Source organism: Conger conger, chromosome 8 (assembly GCF_963514075.1).
Source record: "Conger conger chromosome 8, fConCon1.1, whole genome shotgun sequence".
Classification (NCBI taxonomy): Eukaryota; Metazoa; Chordata; class Actinopteri; order Anguilliformes; family Congridae; genus Conger; species Conger conger.
In genome coordinates this window covers 11,514,022-11,531,778 of record NC_083767.1, presented here as the reverse complement: position 1 = coordinate 11,531,778, position 17,757 = coordinate 11,514,022, and positions in this window count along the sequence as shown.

Sequence of the window (17,757 nt, the reverse complement as noted above, 5' to 3'; positions counted from 1 at the left end):
ACTGCAGCTGTGCCCGCAAGAGGACGGTAGCTACATCCTTTGTCTGTCCCACAAAGGACCAATATCACTGAAATAATTTCGATGATTCCGTTTATTTTCCTTTGCCTTAAAACAAAATGTACTAAGTTATTTTTATTTTCGAATATACCCACGAATCATTCTAGATTTGCAAAGTGACAAAGTGAGAAGAAAGGTGGTACAGTAGCTTAAGGGCGAAGACGATGACCGTACAGGCAGAGACATGACATGACATAACCCCCAACTTGTAAGAGTACGCTGTTTTTCCACAGAGCACGCAGAGTTTGCGTGGGGTTCACGGGGACCCCACATACATATAGTATCATAGTGCACAGTGACAAGAGCGTGAGACCAAAGTCGCAGCTCAGAGGAAAATAATATTGTCCTACTTTTGGAAATGGTCTGTTGTTAATATGTCTCCATCTCTCCAAGGAATGAAAGCACATTTAAAGAACAAACCTTATCAACGTCATTGACCCATCTTGTGAAATTTGTCATGCAAAGGCCTACTCCATCAACAGAAATACGTTGTTCACAATTGTAGCCCAATTCAATGTATGAACAAGTACATTTCAAACTGATAATTGGTTAGCTTGCTTGCAACAAGTCAACCATAAAATTAAATGAAGGCGAATGACATTGGGTTTTTAAACAACGTTGAGACCAATGTAAGAAGATATTTTGGATTTGGATTTGGATATTGTTTTTTCCCCACAATTTAAAGAAAGTCTGTCATCCTCCGTAAGTAACGATTCAGACATTTGATCCCTCAGGAAATAAGCAATTATAGGTTTTGCTTTTATTATCTTAGGCTGAGCCTTCGAATCAGCATTATTGTCTGATTCCATTAACACAGACACCCCCTCCACTATTTTATTCCCTCCAGCAAGGATTGTTTCTAGAGTAAACAAACTGAAATTATTAATGTTGATTTAATGTGACTGCGAAATACTGTGACATTGAGAGTGGATAAATCGTTGTAGACAGTGTAGTAGATGAACTGTGTTTTCATGTTCTCAACACTGTTGCCAGTAATTTATGAATAGGGACTTGTTCATGGTTTAACTTTTCTGTCTTTAAAAACATTTTCGAAGGTTGTAAAATAACTACAGTCCAGACAAGCTCATTTATTTGTCATTATGATTAGAGATCTGTCAGGCTTTACCAGAAACTACCCAACAGTGATGTTTGGATTGATTTTCTGCATTAAATTAATTTTATAAGCTAAAATATTATTTTTATGACTTGATGGTATTCTTCTGCTTGCAAGTCAGCTGCACCCATTAACACTGTGAAACGTATTGGAAAGAATCTCAGACATTTATCCTTGCACCTCATAGCATTGGTGGATTTGATTCTACTGTCAACGAGTGAGCAGTGCGTTCAACCAGTAGATAGGATGAGGAGGATGGGGAGGATGAAAGCTGTGGCCATATTCATATTAATTTAAGTAAACAAACATGAATGCCCATCCATTCTCTGGATGAACTGGGTTCACAATGGGTTATTGATTGTTTGTATGCATGAAGTCAAGTCCAAAACATCCTGTGCACACCCACACCAGCAATAATCTGTCACTGCACGAAAACGAGAAACCTGTGTTTTTGCGCTTTAAAAGTGTTTTTATGTTTTACAGTAATTAGTTATTAGCTATTTTTGTACCTTTGCAATGTCTATCAGGCAAAAAGGCATATTCAATAAATTTTTTACCAAGGTTTGTTCTAAAATGGAGCTTGGATTACAATTTATTTGAAATGAATGACTCAGGCTTTCTCTGACTTTTGCTGCATAGTTCATTGAAAGTGCAGCAGTGGGCATTATGCTGTTCTGAGACTTATCTAAGAAACAGATTGCTTTCCCTCTCTTATCCCCAGGGGCGGTGTTGCGAAAAAGACCTGCTTTCTCACGCTGACTGGTTAAATCTGAATTCCGGTTTTCATCTCTCTCTCGACACTGCAGCTTAGACCACCTCTTCTTAGCATCCACAATGAGTGGTCTGTTGTGTGCAAAAATGTCTTTGTCATAGTAACGGATATCAGTAAGAGTTTTCAACACAAAACCTGAAGGGATTGCTAAATAGTGCTTGGTTCCTACAATGCTGAGTATATAAATACATAATTCAATCATTTGTTATTTAGCTGATGCTTTTATCCAAAGCGACTTACAGTTGATTAGACTATGCAGAGAAGTAGGGCCCAAAAGCTGTGCAGATCTTATCGTGGCTACACCAGGGCTTCAGCCACCAAGCTTTCAGGTCCCTGTCATGTACCTTAGCCACTAGGCTAAAGGCTGCCCGTATGGATTTATTGCATGTGCAAAATGCATTTATTCAGAATATTTTAAGGTATGCAGTGCAAGAAAACGGTAGGCTGAAGAAATGTAAGGCAATTTAGAAAAAAAACCTTCTGTAATCATTTACATATTGGTCACACGGGCCTTTCGAGTTCCTGAGTTATGGGACCCTTACAGTTCATGGAGTTGGAATGCAAACTTTTAATGCATGTAAAATCAACTTAGGATATAGCAAAGCAGCCTACTCTATATATCATGTTAACAAATATATTTTATAATTTACTAGTGCTCTTTTTGTTTCAAAGGTTAGGACTATTCTTTCCAGATACATATACTTCCCATTTGTCTTTTTTTCTCAACAAATAGGTACATGCACTGCATTGTGGGAATAACTAAAAATGATAGTCCCAGAGGAATGTACAGGATTTACAAAGAAGAGAGAAAAACTTCCATGATAGTTTCCATTGTATTACTCCACAGTGCATGTGACCTTTAGACTGACCTGTAACAATGAGATGTATGAATCACAATTCGCTATTTCTGTGTATTTTCAGATTTTCTACCCTTGAGATATTTTTACTCAGATAATGAGATCCAGGAAAAGGTTTTTTTATTGAAATTGAATCAGCAGTTGAATAAATGAATACTTATGCTCGTACATGTGATGAATCCATTTCAAAGAATATTTTTCATGTTTAGCAGTGCTAATGGATCAAATGACACCATGCAAATATTACATATCCAAGCCTTTGTTCATAGAGCCTGTTTAGCTGATGCTACCACTTAATTGCATTGCCTCTAAATCCAGAATAGGGGTTTGTGCTTTACATGACAAATGAAGGCACACTAGCTTTTAATATTAATATAAATATTGCCAAGTTTGCTCCTTTTTTGTCCCCTCCTTTTTAGGGCCAAATCAACACCTGGCAAAACACTCACTTAACAAGTTATTAGGCATTTATTAGACTTATTTTTTAGACTTATTGCTCTTCTGCTGCTCTAGCCTATCCACTTAAGAGGTTTGATGCGTTGTAATGTGTGGTTATTTGCGTTACTATCTCCTTTGACGAGTTTGGCCCCTCATTAACAAGGCAGAACTGGTGCTCACTGGTTTTTTTGTTTTTCATACCATTCTCTGCAAACTCTAGAGACTGCTGTGCGTGAAAATCCCAGGAGATCAGCAGTTCATGAGACATTCAAACAACCTTTTCTGGCACCAACAATCTTTCCACGGTCCACATTTCTTGCCCATTCTGACATTTGGTCTGAATAACAGCTGAACCTCTTTACCATGTCTACATGCTTTTATGCATTTAGTTGCTGCCACATGATTGGCTGATAAAATTTTAACATTAACAAGCTGATGAACAGGTCTACCTAATAAAGTGCTCAGTGAGTGTGTATTTACAGAGTATGTACTCTACCAGAGTACAGGTTAACCCACTAGACGTACAGTACATGAACTCTCTTTGGGTTGGTTTAACATGTCATAGTATAAATATGTAAATATGGAGATGTGGAGCAAGGGATTGCGTAATCTTTCTTGAAACACCTACTATAGAACGCATTTTTCTTCATTTGTTAATACATATAGAAGACTTCTACTGCGAATCATTAAAACATTATATTGGAAGAAAAATTCACTTCCCCTGCAATGTCAAGTGGATCATGAAGCATGAAAAATAAGCTGCAGTTGTCGTAGTGGTCCTTTGGGGAAAGTGGTCAGATTCATAACATTATCATGTCCTACACTGGGATTCAGACACAACACATGGCTCAAGACTGTTTACACATGGCTTAAACTGTTTGTGCAAGCCGGGCTTTTACCAATAGTACAGTAAGAAGTGTACATTGAGTGTACATCTCCGATGATATCTTAGGTTCAATTGGATGAATAGGAAGTTCTATTTAGATGTTTCACTTGGTTTGTAATTTACTTTCAGAATATTTTGCACTTATTTTCGACAGGAGAATTTAATATATATAACTGTAGCTGTTCCTTAGACAAGCTTACTTTGGTTTGTCATTAAATACAGGGCAACAACGAAGCACATAATATTATATGAATGAATACAGTACAATTATAACTGAATATCCATGGACGGGATGTACTGTGGCCACACGTTCACTCTTCTTCTGAAGGGACATTTCCTTTTTCTCAGAGGGACGCCCTTCCTTCCATTCCACACGAGCCGCCATTTTGAAACGGAGGGGTAACAGCAGTTTCACCGTAGATACGCTCACGATCGCCAGTTTCAACAAGAGGCAGAAGCTTGAAACCAAATTCAGGAGGGGGACGAATCCCGTCAACTATGGGAAAGTATTTCAAGCTCCACCTCCCCCAACCTTTCCCTGACCTCTGCGGGCCAGCATCAGCCAAGACACAAAGCTGAGGGAGGGGCTCTTCCTCACGATCTCCGGTTAAAATTACGAGGCTTAACCCCCCCCCAACCTTGCAGAAACCAGGGAGGAAGCTGTCTCAAACAAGGGCCGTACAATCTGAAAGAGAGTGAAAAGCAACAAAGAGAGCATCCTCACAGCTGACTGGCGATGAGACTGAGATAAAGGCACATTTACAGCAGGGGTCTGCCTTTGATAAATCACCACTTTCTTCTGAACTTTTAATAATGACTTTAATGTTGTTATTTTTATTGCAGCTGAGGCTCTGCTGCATATTTCTTGTTCAATTGTCGTACATCACTTTGAGCACACAGTTCCAGTAATGCGTAATTATATTTTGTCATGATTGCCTTGTAATTCACTCTGGATGAGAAAGAATAAACAATAATAAAGTTATCACTTTAATTTAATGGCAGGCATCCTGAATGACAATAACATTGTCATTATGGATAAAAATGGATTCTAATTCTCTAGGTGCTCCCTTGGATAATTATTGGATAACCAGCATTGAAATTTGTCATATGCTCCAAGGGCATCTTATAGCGTTCTTGTGATATGTTTTGTATTTCTGGTGGCCAGGCATCAACTTGCAGCTATTCGAAATGATGCTGGGGGGCAAAGAGTTATACACTGGAACAACTCTGCCACCAGACCCATGACAAAACATACTCCTGTTGAGTCACAAAAACAGTCTCGTGCTGTTCAGGAAACACCTGCAAGGCTTACTGTAAGACATATGGCAGGCTGTGCTGTATCATGAATACAGTCATCACTATATGAGTGTTATTAGTCACTGCACGACTTAACTCTTTGATTTATAGGTCTTCTGTGCTGTAGCCTATCCACTTAGAGGTTTGATCTCATTAAATGTAGTAAAAAATAAGTTGCAGTAAATGTTTTATTTGCTTTGATCATGTCTGCTAATTAATTTAATGAAGGAAAGGAAGTGTAATGAAATAAAATGTAAAATGACTTTATGACCTGTAAAATGTTGTACTGATAATCCTTCAACAAGACTACAATAATTCATATAGATTTTTTTCCGAGCTGGCATTCTTACAATATTACTATCAGACAGCAAGTTGCTATTGGAGACATGTGGCCAATGAATACTGATAGATTTAAAAAGCAGATGTTTAGACAAGTAGCCGCATCATGATCAAGGAGAAGGGAACTTTGTGAAATGTAGATGCTTGCTGTGATCTCTAGGAGACTGACAACAACATCCAGGAATTTCATTATTCATTATTTTTCATTGCCACAGTGCAGTGACTGGCTTGTGCAATTAAAAATGTTCAAGTTGTGAAACTTTGGTGAAAGAATAATGCACATTTCCTGCAATTTACCTTTAATGATATGCATTACTATTGAATAAACATTGTCAACGCTAATAGGTAGATAGATAGATCTTTATTTATAAAGCACTTTTCCAAACAGAAGTTACAAAATGTTTTATAGAAGCATTAAATCAGGATAAAATAAAACGCACCAAACTTGACAGTTTAAGAGTTCCATTAACAATGGCTTGCCAGTAAGCTATACAGTATTTATTTTTAAAGACATGCTTGTAAATGTATTGCTTAGAAGTAGAACAAAAACAGACAGTGTAGAATAATATATTGGTCATTTATAAGGCAAATAGGCAATTACTCAGCATTCAAAGAAAAAACCAACAGTATTCAGTCATTTGTCCCCCGATCGGCAGGTGCCTTTGCAGTTTATGATTCTCCCAGCTGACTTAAGCACTCACCCAGTTCTCGGTCAATTTCCAACAATTTAAAATCATGCATTTGGATATGAAATTGAGATGTAATCCATTCGACCTTCACCTTTTAGGCCTGCATCATTCAAACACGCAGGGCTGGCATGGATTAGTTTCCCAGTTCTCTTCCATAAGCACCTGGCAGAATCCAGGTTTCTAATTAGCCTTTAATTAACGCTTGTGGGAGAGCTGCTCATAATTCGTTTTCCACTCTTAACAGATTTAAAGTTTGTGATGAGACTACAACTGATCTTGCTACTGAAAATACTGGTCCACGTTCTTGAAGATGTACATACTGTACAGCGACTCAGCTAGAAAAAAAAAAGTAATAGCTTTGTGGCCATAATGCAACCAATAAATGACAATAATGTACAATAATAATTGCCTTGAAACAGGCCATACATCCATGCTGCCATGTTTCTGTTGGAGGTCTTTCATTTTGTTGATAACTAGTTACTGTAGCATGTAGCAGTAATCAGATTTCGTAATTTCGGTGTGAATGTGTGAGAATGAAGAAACCATGTTCACACAAATGATTTTTTATCACCTGGTAAATAGTTCTCCATATTCAAATAATAATTTTCCTTTCTCACGAAATTGTGTGGCAAAAAAGTTTAAATCTTCTTTCCTTACCTATTAGGATAACTAACTGGTGTTGTTTTTGAATGGAGGGGTTGCAGGTACCCAGTCCACAGCACTTACTGGAATTTGGCAACAGGTATCTAGCCAGCCAACAATTCCACAGATGTAAGAGCCAAGCAGACTCACAGACTCACTAATTCTTTGCCACACTGACTTTGAGTAAATTAAAATTTTTCAGAATGGCTCCGTGTGGACTTTCTGCATTATTAAACCCTGAAAATATGAGATCTGTGATCCTCATCAAATGCTATAATACTCATAATGAGAGCTGATATTTTGTGATGACAAACATTACAATGACTAATGGTTGTTCAGTCAATTATGCGGGCACATAATTACCCGCACAATGCTGAAAGAAACAGTTTTTTTAAATAAGATATGGGACCATTACCAGCAAATAATGAAGGGAATTTTCAAATTGTGGGCTTCTGTAGAGAATGCTTATGACAGAATTATGTTCTGAAGGTCAGAGCAGTGTTAATGGGATGTAGCCATAGTGATAATGTCAGGAAGACCAGCAACTAAGGGCTATGTACTGCACTCTCATAATGGAGATATGAGCTCGCTAATGAAGTGCTGAGATTATTTCCTTAGAGCATACTTCATAGCAGTGTTTTTGGTGCTGGGCTGCAGTCATCCTATTAAGTTGAATTGCCAAGCTGAAGCTTTTCCAGGTTTCCATCTGTTCAGACTTATTTTACTGAGAGAAGAAGGCTTTGAGGAACAAGTTCACAACCTGGCTGCATTGAGTGCCTGTGGGCCCTACTTATCTTGAGTGCTGTTCACCCTTTACAAAAATGTAAGTGTTATGGCTTTGCTCAAAAGAGGCTGAACAACTCGAAGGGAAATTTGCAACCCTAAACCAAATTAGAATAAGCCAAAATGTGGATGCAGGTATCACCTACTGATGTTTCTTTTTAATGTATTCAGCTTTCACAATATTTGCACTCATCCTGAAGTCCATACTGTGCATCATACTGTTTCATTAATGAAGGTCAATCCTCACCAATACAGAACCTGCTTGAAGTAATGACAGTTCCAGTAAGTTTGTAATTTATGTTTTTATAATTTCTGTTATTTAGCTGATGCTTTTATCCAAGCAACTCACTGTTGGTTAGACTAAGCAGGAGACAATCCTCCCTGGAGCAATGTGGGGTTAAGGTGTAGTGGATCTTATTGTGGTTACACCAGGGCTTGAACCACCAACCTTCTGGGTCCCAGTCATGTACCTATAATAACATTGGGGCTGAACATATCCCCCTAGGATAGGTTTAATATCTAATGTTAACATTACTCTTTGTTTTCCATTGAAGTAATGAAGTATTTTAACAAAGGTATTGCATGTTGAAATAATGAAAGTCAGATTAAAAAATAAATACATATCAGTAACAGTGTGAGTGATCAGAGCATGACAGTGTTTTTATTTTTATTTATTTATTTATTTATTGACATTAATTACAGTTATGAGCGCCTGAATGAATTTTATTCACTTTGATCTCCTGTTGCTGTGGTCAACTACATTGTGCTTTCTGGATAATTTCAAAAGGTACAGTATCAAAATGCAACTGTTTACCATTCATGATGTGTTTTTGCCACCTTGTGGTAAATCTGTGTAATGACTCACCAATGAACTCCCAAGTACATCCAATACAGGCAGAAGCCTTTCAGAAATAGATATAGAGACATTCTGCACAGCAACAGCTGGAAATTTGTTTTAAAAAAGGTGAAATTGCACTTATTCATCCATTGCTCAGAGTTACTGGAGTGCTTATATTTATGAAACATGGATTTGCAAGTAGCTTTTCATACATGCTTTTGCAAGACAATACAACACTGCGTGAACAGCAAATATAATCATGAAATAATAAAAAACAAAACAGAAAAACAAAAAAAACAAAAAAACAAAGGCCTTTGTTGCTAAAATGTTTTAAATAATTATTGACAGTAATTTGGCACATACAGTACATGGGTTGAGACAAATAGTAATTGCAATAGTAATTACCATGGCACAAATATATATAATTTACAGTCCTATCATAATTCAGAGAAACAATGAGACTATACTCTGCAAAAAATGCATTTAATTCATGTCGTAAAGCTTAGGTGATTTTTTTCTGCTTTGAAATGGAGCCAAAGAGGTCGAGTGCTTTGTTTCCTATTATCATGGGTGAGTTTTACAGACGGTTAGCTCTCTGAAATTGGCAGCGTGTTCAGAGCTCATCTGATCTCAGGTCCACTGTATAATTTTCTGCATTCATTTCAAGTGCATCTTTAATTTACATGCTGTAACAAAGAGGAGGGATTATATCATGCACATTTATAGGTTAAAGTAAACTGCTGGCTTCGCTTGAAGCCCTTCTCTAATTGGTGGGTTGGGGTGTTGGTGCCTGGGATATACGCGTACCCATAAAAACGGTGTTTACATGCACATTTACAGTTTGCGGTAATGGACCAGTATGATGAACTTTCACTAAATCCTTTTGTAAGAAGGGGCCCACCACCACCACACTGACATAACTCAAATTGACGAAGACAGTACAGATGACCCCAATGTATGGCTCCTGTCTTCCTCTGCTGCATTAATGGTGTGAAATAAAGAACCATTTCTTTACATTGAATCAAAGGTCTAAAGCATGTGTGTCCATCTGCAATGGATGGCAGAACAACATCTTAACATTGCTCTTCGAAATGCCTCATTAAGAGTGTACATTTATAGTAAAACAAAAAAACTTGGAGAAGAAGAACATTGCATGTTTATTATAAATATATAGGCAATGTTAATTTAGTTTGATGGACTTTATAACTTTGAGGTTTTCAGTCTGTGGTGAGTTATAACCCACCTACTAATATAAACATAGAAAGTCAAGGCATATCTGTTCTGATAACTAAGGAACAAACATATGGTCAGGACCTGGAAAGGCAGCATTACCATAAAACACATGCATTGAGCTGGGTGAACTCCACAGTGCCAATTTATGCCACCTTCCAACTCTCATACATTCTAATGCTGCGATTATATTAAGAGCTGGCTCAGCAGAAACTTCATTACAGCACTCATTGTGAGTCCATATTTAAATAAAATATTTACTGATGTGGCAGGTAACCATGAAGTTTCTCTTCACGCTTTTGTTAATTTGAATCTCAATCATTGAGCTTGGCTCTGCAACGCAATTAAAGCAAATACACTATGCAGCTAGAGTAGTAATGAAAAAACTGGGTCATTAATGCTAATATTCCCGGCTGAAATTCCTGGACCGTGAAAACGACAGTGTAAGCAGTAGTTATATATCTAATCAGTGTTGATGGCACATTGCTTTGTTTGTCTAGGCCCCACTTTCTTTCGATCAGTTGTTTTACACAGTACAGCAGGGTGTTGGATCAGGTAGTTGCAGGGCTCAGCCAATTCTTCTTTCATTTATAATGCAACAAGCCCTTTTTTACAGCCAAGAGCATTAGTCGCAGGCTAAATACCTCTTCAAGTTTTAATTTGAGTTCAGTGGGCCGGTGGTTATAATTTGAGATTGATATCTTCGCTGTGATAATTGCAATTGGCCCAACATTGGCCTACAGTACATCTGGGTAATGTTGCTCCTTTTCTGAACTTTGATTCAGAGATAAGAGGGCCAGCTGAAATGGATCTGTGAAAGAAATGATCTTATTCGAGGACCTGGGGAAGAAATCTCCAGTTCTTCAGTCTACATGCAGTGTTTGCCCTGACCCGTTACCCCACTATCTTTTCTGCAGTAGGGTTGCCAAATACCTAGTTTTTACCTGTCTCGACTGGCTAAGTTTTCAAATTATTTGTACAGTATGGACTATATTATATATGTCCTGGCTGGACAATATCATATCCGGCCTTCGACATTCGCTTGCTTTTTAATTGGATAAAGACAGCTAATTCATACAGGTGGTCTACACTCACATTGGCAGCTTATACTGAGTTTCAATATTTTGTGTTCAGCTCCTCCATGTGTATAGACTTGCATTATGAGGTTATCTGGTTGAGACCTTGGATTATTTACCTTTTCAAACACAATTTATTCATACAGTTTATTCATATTGACCTGTCCTGTAGAACAGGGTCAGCTCAAGTGCCTGCTAAATACAATAGCAATATAAAATGATCAATATTCCCAACAGGAAAGACAATTGGAACCTTTGCAAAATTGTGCAGACTCATCTTGGTAATGTGGCTTCATTCATAAAGGATTGTGACTCCTGCATATTCGGCTGTCCATGGGGTCATAAAGTCAGTCCTTTTTAAATTGCTTTTACTGAAAGCCACGTAATAGAGATTTAAAAAATGCATTTTCGAAGCTCTCAAAGACCTCTTATTTCAGCAAGGTCTGAACTTTAATGACCATGCGTGACGTCAGAGACAGAGGGACACGGGACACTGAGGATCATTCAGCGGTGGTCCAGCAGCGAAGACATGCATATTCATATTGTTGGATTATTGGTCCAGAAGTACATAGGAGGGCATTCACCATTGGGCGTGGTGGTTCAGCCAATATAAATGGGTGGGCCACAACACTATTTTGGCAATGGCAATGGCTGCGGCCAGCCTCTCAGATTCTTACTTTATTTCAGGTGAGTACAGATTGAAGGTCAGAATAGATGCTTGTGTATTTTGTGTATCTATTTTGTTTTATGACTCCGACACAAGACTTCTTCCGAAATAAATGGGTTTTGAGAATACAAGTCTTCAATGACAGTAATAAATACAAAAAATGTATGGAGAATTTCCTATTGCCCAAGACTGGTTGGCGAAATAATACTAAATAAAAAACCATTTAGTCAGTTTCAATGTGAAGAAGAAGAAGAAGAAGAAGAAGGTCATAAAATAAAAAAGAGAGCCAACCTTGATAATCTTTCTTTCTTTTATCCCCATCAATCTTATTTTGGTGCAATCGAGTAAATCAGAGAAGGAATTTATCACGGACTGCAGTAAGCAGAGTGCTAAGTTTCCTGCACACACCTCAGTTTGTCTAAGATATTGTCTGAAAATAATTATTTATATACAGCATCTCCCACATGAAATGTGATTTACATACAGGGAAAGGATGTATTTACATCATAAAATGAACCATTCCCAAGTTGGCATGGCTATACTGTACACAAAATAGTGAAGGGTTGGACATTTTATAAAGATTTATGTATTTCTACTTAATATTCAATCCAGGTGTTGGTATAAGCCAATATTAGTTTTTACATATCTTACAAATTCATATAAATATTGTTTGAAATGGTATGAGAGCTGGCTCGGGCATGTTACACTAGACTTTTATGCAATTTACAGTATATGCAGTTCCTGCATAAATCAGATATGAGTCAAATAACATGATTTTGATTTGATTTAAACTTCTATTCACTTCTATTAGAGTGTTAACAAGCCTAACAGGAGACACATTTCAGCATTGTTAAAGAATGTGTACCACAGAAAATGGTCTTTAAGTGCGAGTTAGGCTGTTATGCAAAGGATATTAACTGGGATTATCCACCCCCTCAGTGGTGTCTTCCTTGGAAATATTACCATGGTATTAATAGATAAAACTCAGTTACCAGCATGATGTAACAGATGAACTGAAAATGATTTCTGATGCCAATATTGTGTCCAGAAAGTGACAAATGGTGGTGCGGTGCAGGTTTAAATGGCCTTCTTTATGTGTATTATTATTATTAAAAATGACATGTTCTTGCAGACCTTTATTGAGTAGTAAACACATCAATCCCACCCTGGAAATGATTAAATCACCAGAGAATCCATATTCTCAGATAGCAGAAAGCACTGTGAACATTAAATGATGAAAAGAGCTTATTAGGGCATGATGTGTTTTTTACCAGTAAGATTCTTCCCTTTATACTCTGAACTTATCAAATTAGTAGTGCATGCAAGTACATGCCAAATTGTAATTATCAGCAAAAGAGTCTACCTTCTCATTGAACAAAACAAAGGGAAAACACTTTTGTGCCATGTAATGTCTGTGTAAATGGCTCACATACCTGAATTAATAAAAGTAGGTTGCAGATGGTGAAGGCAAAGTGTTATTTTTTTCTTTTATCCCGATCTTTAAAGAGTGAGCATCAGGCATACAATTAAACAGACTGAAACTCTTTTGGTTTTCGAAGCTGATTGGCACATCTTCACTGCATTTCATAAATATTTGTGTTTCCAGCTAAGCTTCTTTTTATTTTCACATTATCTTTATAGAATAACTGCTAGATCAAAATCCCTTGTTTTTAGAAACAAACGTTGAAAATGTAGGCCTACAAAATACTTCCATACATCACATTTGGCTGGTGGTTCATATTCTGCCAGGGATGACCTTCTGGATTGCGGGAAAAGGAGTGTGAAAGTGCTGGTTATGGAATAGATTAGTAAGAGAGAATCACAGCAGTGTTCTCAGAGGTTATATCTTTCATTTCAGCCCACACTGCGCCTTGCATACAACACAAACTCCTGCTTATCATGTCTCCCCGTAGGAGCCATTTCATAGTGCACTGAATCACAAGCACAAATAGGTTGAATTCATGAATATCACAGCAGTTCTATCTTCACAATATCAAACTTCAAATATGAACTGGGGGTGTGCTGTATCCAAATGGCATCACAGTTTTGTTTTTTTTGCCTATCCATCCTTTTGCCTAACATTGACATCATTACTGCACGTTTGATTGGCTCTTGGTAATAAATAATGGACAATCTAAATATTTTCAGTGGACCTATGCCAGTCTTTTCACTGCAACACCCAGGCAGGAAATGTACCACATAAGCTGCAGGTGCATTCTGGGAAATCAACCAAGCTTGATAATTGAGGTCAGTATGTAATGCAACACCAGCAAAGCATGGATATCTTCTGCATATCTAAATTAGCCCTACAACGCACCTGACATATCAGCTATGGACAGATCAAAGAGGAAAAATATGTGGAAGCCATAGGCAGATCTTCTTCAATAGCTTGTAAAATATGTCACTTAGAGTCCATGCACATGGTATGGAAAGCAGCTTCTGTAGCGATAATGGTTTGTATATGAGTGAAGGTATGTGCGTTTGCATGTATGTGTGTGTGTGTGTGTGTGTGTGTTTGGGGGTGGGGTGGGTGGGGGGTGTTATGGTGATTGATGAAAGGAAGGGGTGGTGAACAATTTGGGCAACACTGTGGCATGTGCCAAATGCATGAACAGGGACATGGTAGAATGTGAGTGTGACTGACAGGGTATAATTGGTCTGACATGGCCAGCATCCAGCTGACTGCTCTACATGCCGATTCACGGGCATGTGATTTTTCTGTCTGAGCAAGAACAAACAGTGACTTTTCATGAAATGTTTATTTTTTAATTTAATTTATTTGGAGCAATGTTTTTCTCAAATATTATCAGCACATTATATATCTGCAGAATGGATTGGTGAAGAGGTGCACATTTGAACAAGCACTCTGCATAATAAAGCAAACAACCGAGATCAAATTTGCTAGCGCAAATCAGCCTGGTTTTTATAAATTGATTTTTTGGATTTTTTGCAAAGAAAGAAATATGAAACCATAGTAACACAAGAGAGATGCAATATGAAAGACTGATATTAGGTGTTTATAGGTGTTTGGTTGCAATTATTGCTGCTAAAAGTGGTGAAACCAGTTATTACATTTAAGGGGGCAATTACTTTTTCACAGGGGCTTCATGGATATTTGATAACAGTTTCATGAAATCATCCATCCATCCATCCATTATCTGAACCCGCTTATCCTGATCAGGGTCGCAGGGGGGCTGGAGCCTATCCCAGCATACATTGGGCGAAAGGCAGGAATACACCCTGGACAGGTCGCCAGTCCATCGCAGGGCACACACACCATTCACTCACACACTCATGCCTACGGGCAATTTAGACTCTCCAATCAGCCTAACATGCATGTCTTTGGACTGTGGGAGGAAACCGGAGTACCCGGAGGAAACCCACGCAGACACGGGGAGAACATGCAAACTCCGCACAGAGAGGCCCCGGCCGACGGGGATTCGAACCCAGGACCTCCTTGCTGTGAGGCGGCAGTGCTACCCACTGCACCATCCGTGCCGCCTTCATGAAATCAATATAACAATATTTCTTCTTATTTTACCCAGGTTGCATTTGTCTAATATTACTAATATTGTCTAATTTCCATGTTGTCTAAAGAGCTGAAACCATTCAGTGTGACAAATAAGCAATAATAGAGGAAATCAGGAAATATTTTTTGGATATTGACATCAGATGAGGAGTCAGGAAAATGAACAGAAACAAGTCACTTTGTAAACAATACGGAATTTATAGTGGAGAAATCTCAAGACTTACAGTACATACCTTTCATTAGAAAAATCTGGCACAAGTCACAGGATCTTTAATAATCCCATTAGTTTGGGTACATTATCAGATATTCTGGGCAATATTTTTCCTTTTAGTGGTCTATCAGGATTATGCAGGTTTTATTATGTAGATTGTCAACATTCTAGAGTAAATGCATGAAATAATTTATTCATACTCTTGTATGCGAGAGTAGTAAATGATAATTGCCTTGACTGAATGTTGCATGTATGTATGTACAGGGAAGAGAGAAAGAGAGAGAGAGTGTGTGTGGGAGAGAGAGAGTTTTTAGCTGTAATACACCTTTATTATAACACTACAACAAAACAGCACAAGGCACATAAACCCATCAACTTCCACAAAGAGGGAGAGAGAGAAAGAGAGACAGAGAGAGAAGAGAGAGAGGGGGAGAAAGAGAGGGAGAGAGAGAGTGAAAGAGAGGTAGAGAGAGAGGGGAGAGAGAGAGGGAGAGAGGGGAGATAGAGAGGGAGAGAGGGGAGAGAGCGAGGGGGATAGAGAGAGAGAAAGAGAGAGAGGGGAGAGAGAGGTGAGAGTGAGAGAGAGGGCCTGGTATGCAGAATTACCCTCCATTTGATCACTTTTGTCATCTCCTTTGAACTAAGATGACTAAATTTGCAAATTCACTAGAAATCTTCCAATACAAAACTTAAAAATAAAAATAATTCTTCATATATTTCTGATTTTCTTTCTCAGGACATGTTGTCCACCACTTAAAATAAAAGGAATAAATGCTTGAATGATATTTATATTTCACTTGTAAAAGCATGCTCAGTTATTATGCTGTTGCTTGTATTTAACGACACAGATAGTGAAAAGAAGGAGCAGTGCTTTAGAAGTGAAGAACATTTTCTGGCTGCGGCTTTGGGGCTACTTGCTGCTTAATGGTACTGAATGACTATCGTCACCCCAAGTGAAAGTATGTCCTTTAAAAATGTCTTTCAAAGTGGCTAGAAGGGCTGGACTCACACATCAAAAAATAGATAAAAGGAGAAACTTTTATCGATTTTGAGAAAACTTTTGATGAAAAAACATTTGATAAAAACTTTTGTCAAATGTTCATCATCAATCTGACCTGGTGTACAAAACGCATCTCTCTGCTTTCTTCTTTTTGGATGTGCGAGTCCAACCCTTCTAATCTCCGTTGTCAACTACAACCTCAACAGCAGCAACGGATCCACATAAAGAGAAAGATGCAACAGTCTACCTGGTGTACTTACTTTCAAGGTTGCAATGTCCCCATTCATAGAGCATGATTAACCTCTGGTTGTTTGAGGAGTATAACAACGATGTCATCCAAATGCCACGGCCTTCTTGTTCACTATGTCTGAATGCTTTCAAGCCTTTACATGATATTGTATAGAACAACCGTTTTTTCCTTTGGGGCCATTCAAATATTGACTTGTGGTGTCATATTTCACCTCAGAACTGGTAGACTATGCCGCCCTGGCACACAGAAGTGTTTTACTGTGACTGAATCCTAATTGAGTAGAAAATATTCGCTTGTTTTAAGTCACTTTTTGCTTGACAACTGAAATGTTCATACGTCATTGGCAAATCTTGAAATGAGTAAAACTGGCTCACCTTACAGGTAATATTTCTGCCTTTTTTTGCAAAAGAGTAATAGAAATAAGATTTAAGTCAAAATATATATTACATATAATATTTTAAATTTCCTGTTTAAAAATGTCCACATGATGTCATAAGAAATAAAATAAGGAATTATCAAAGTGATTTAGACATAGTCTGTAATTAAATTATCGTTCTACTACATTATATTTTATCCTTAAGGGAAAATAAAGGTACTTCACTTTTTTCAACATTTCAAACGGTAGTAAGACCTTTTAGAAAGTGGTAAAATAACATGAGAAAAAGACAAATGCAGAAGTGCAGGGGCTTCTGTGACCGCAGAGATCATTCTTCTCCTCAAGGGCGCAGAAAAGGTCAGGGTCTGACAGCCTTATTGTTTGATATTGGCTCCAGGTTTGGCTCATTTCATATTCCAGGGAAACATGAACTCAATTCCCTGTGCTAATCTAGTAAATATACTTTTGACAGGTTGCCAGCCAAACAAACAATCTAAGCCTGCACTGGTAGGTAGCACCAAAACATTATGCCTGGAAACTGGAAAAATGTGTGGTGATCTCTACTGGGGGTTATGATGTGCATTGCATGTCTGAATAATTGATATTAAAACAGGTTTATCTCAAAATGGGTTGCACCCATCTGTGTGCAGGTACAGATCTTTACACTGAGTTATAAACAATCTTTACACTGTTTTTGAGAGTGTTTA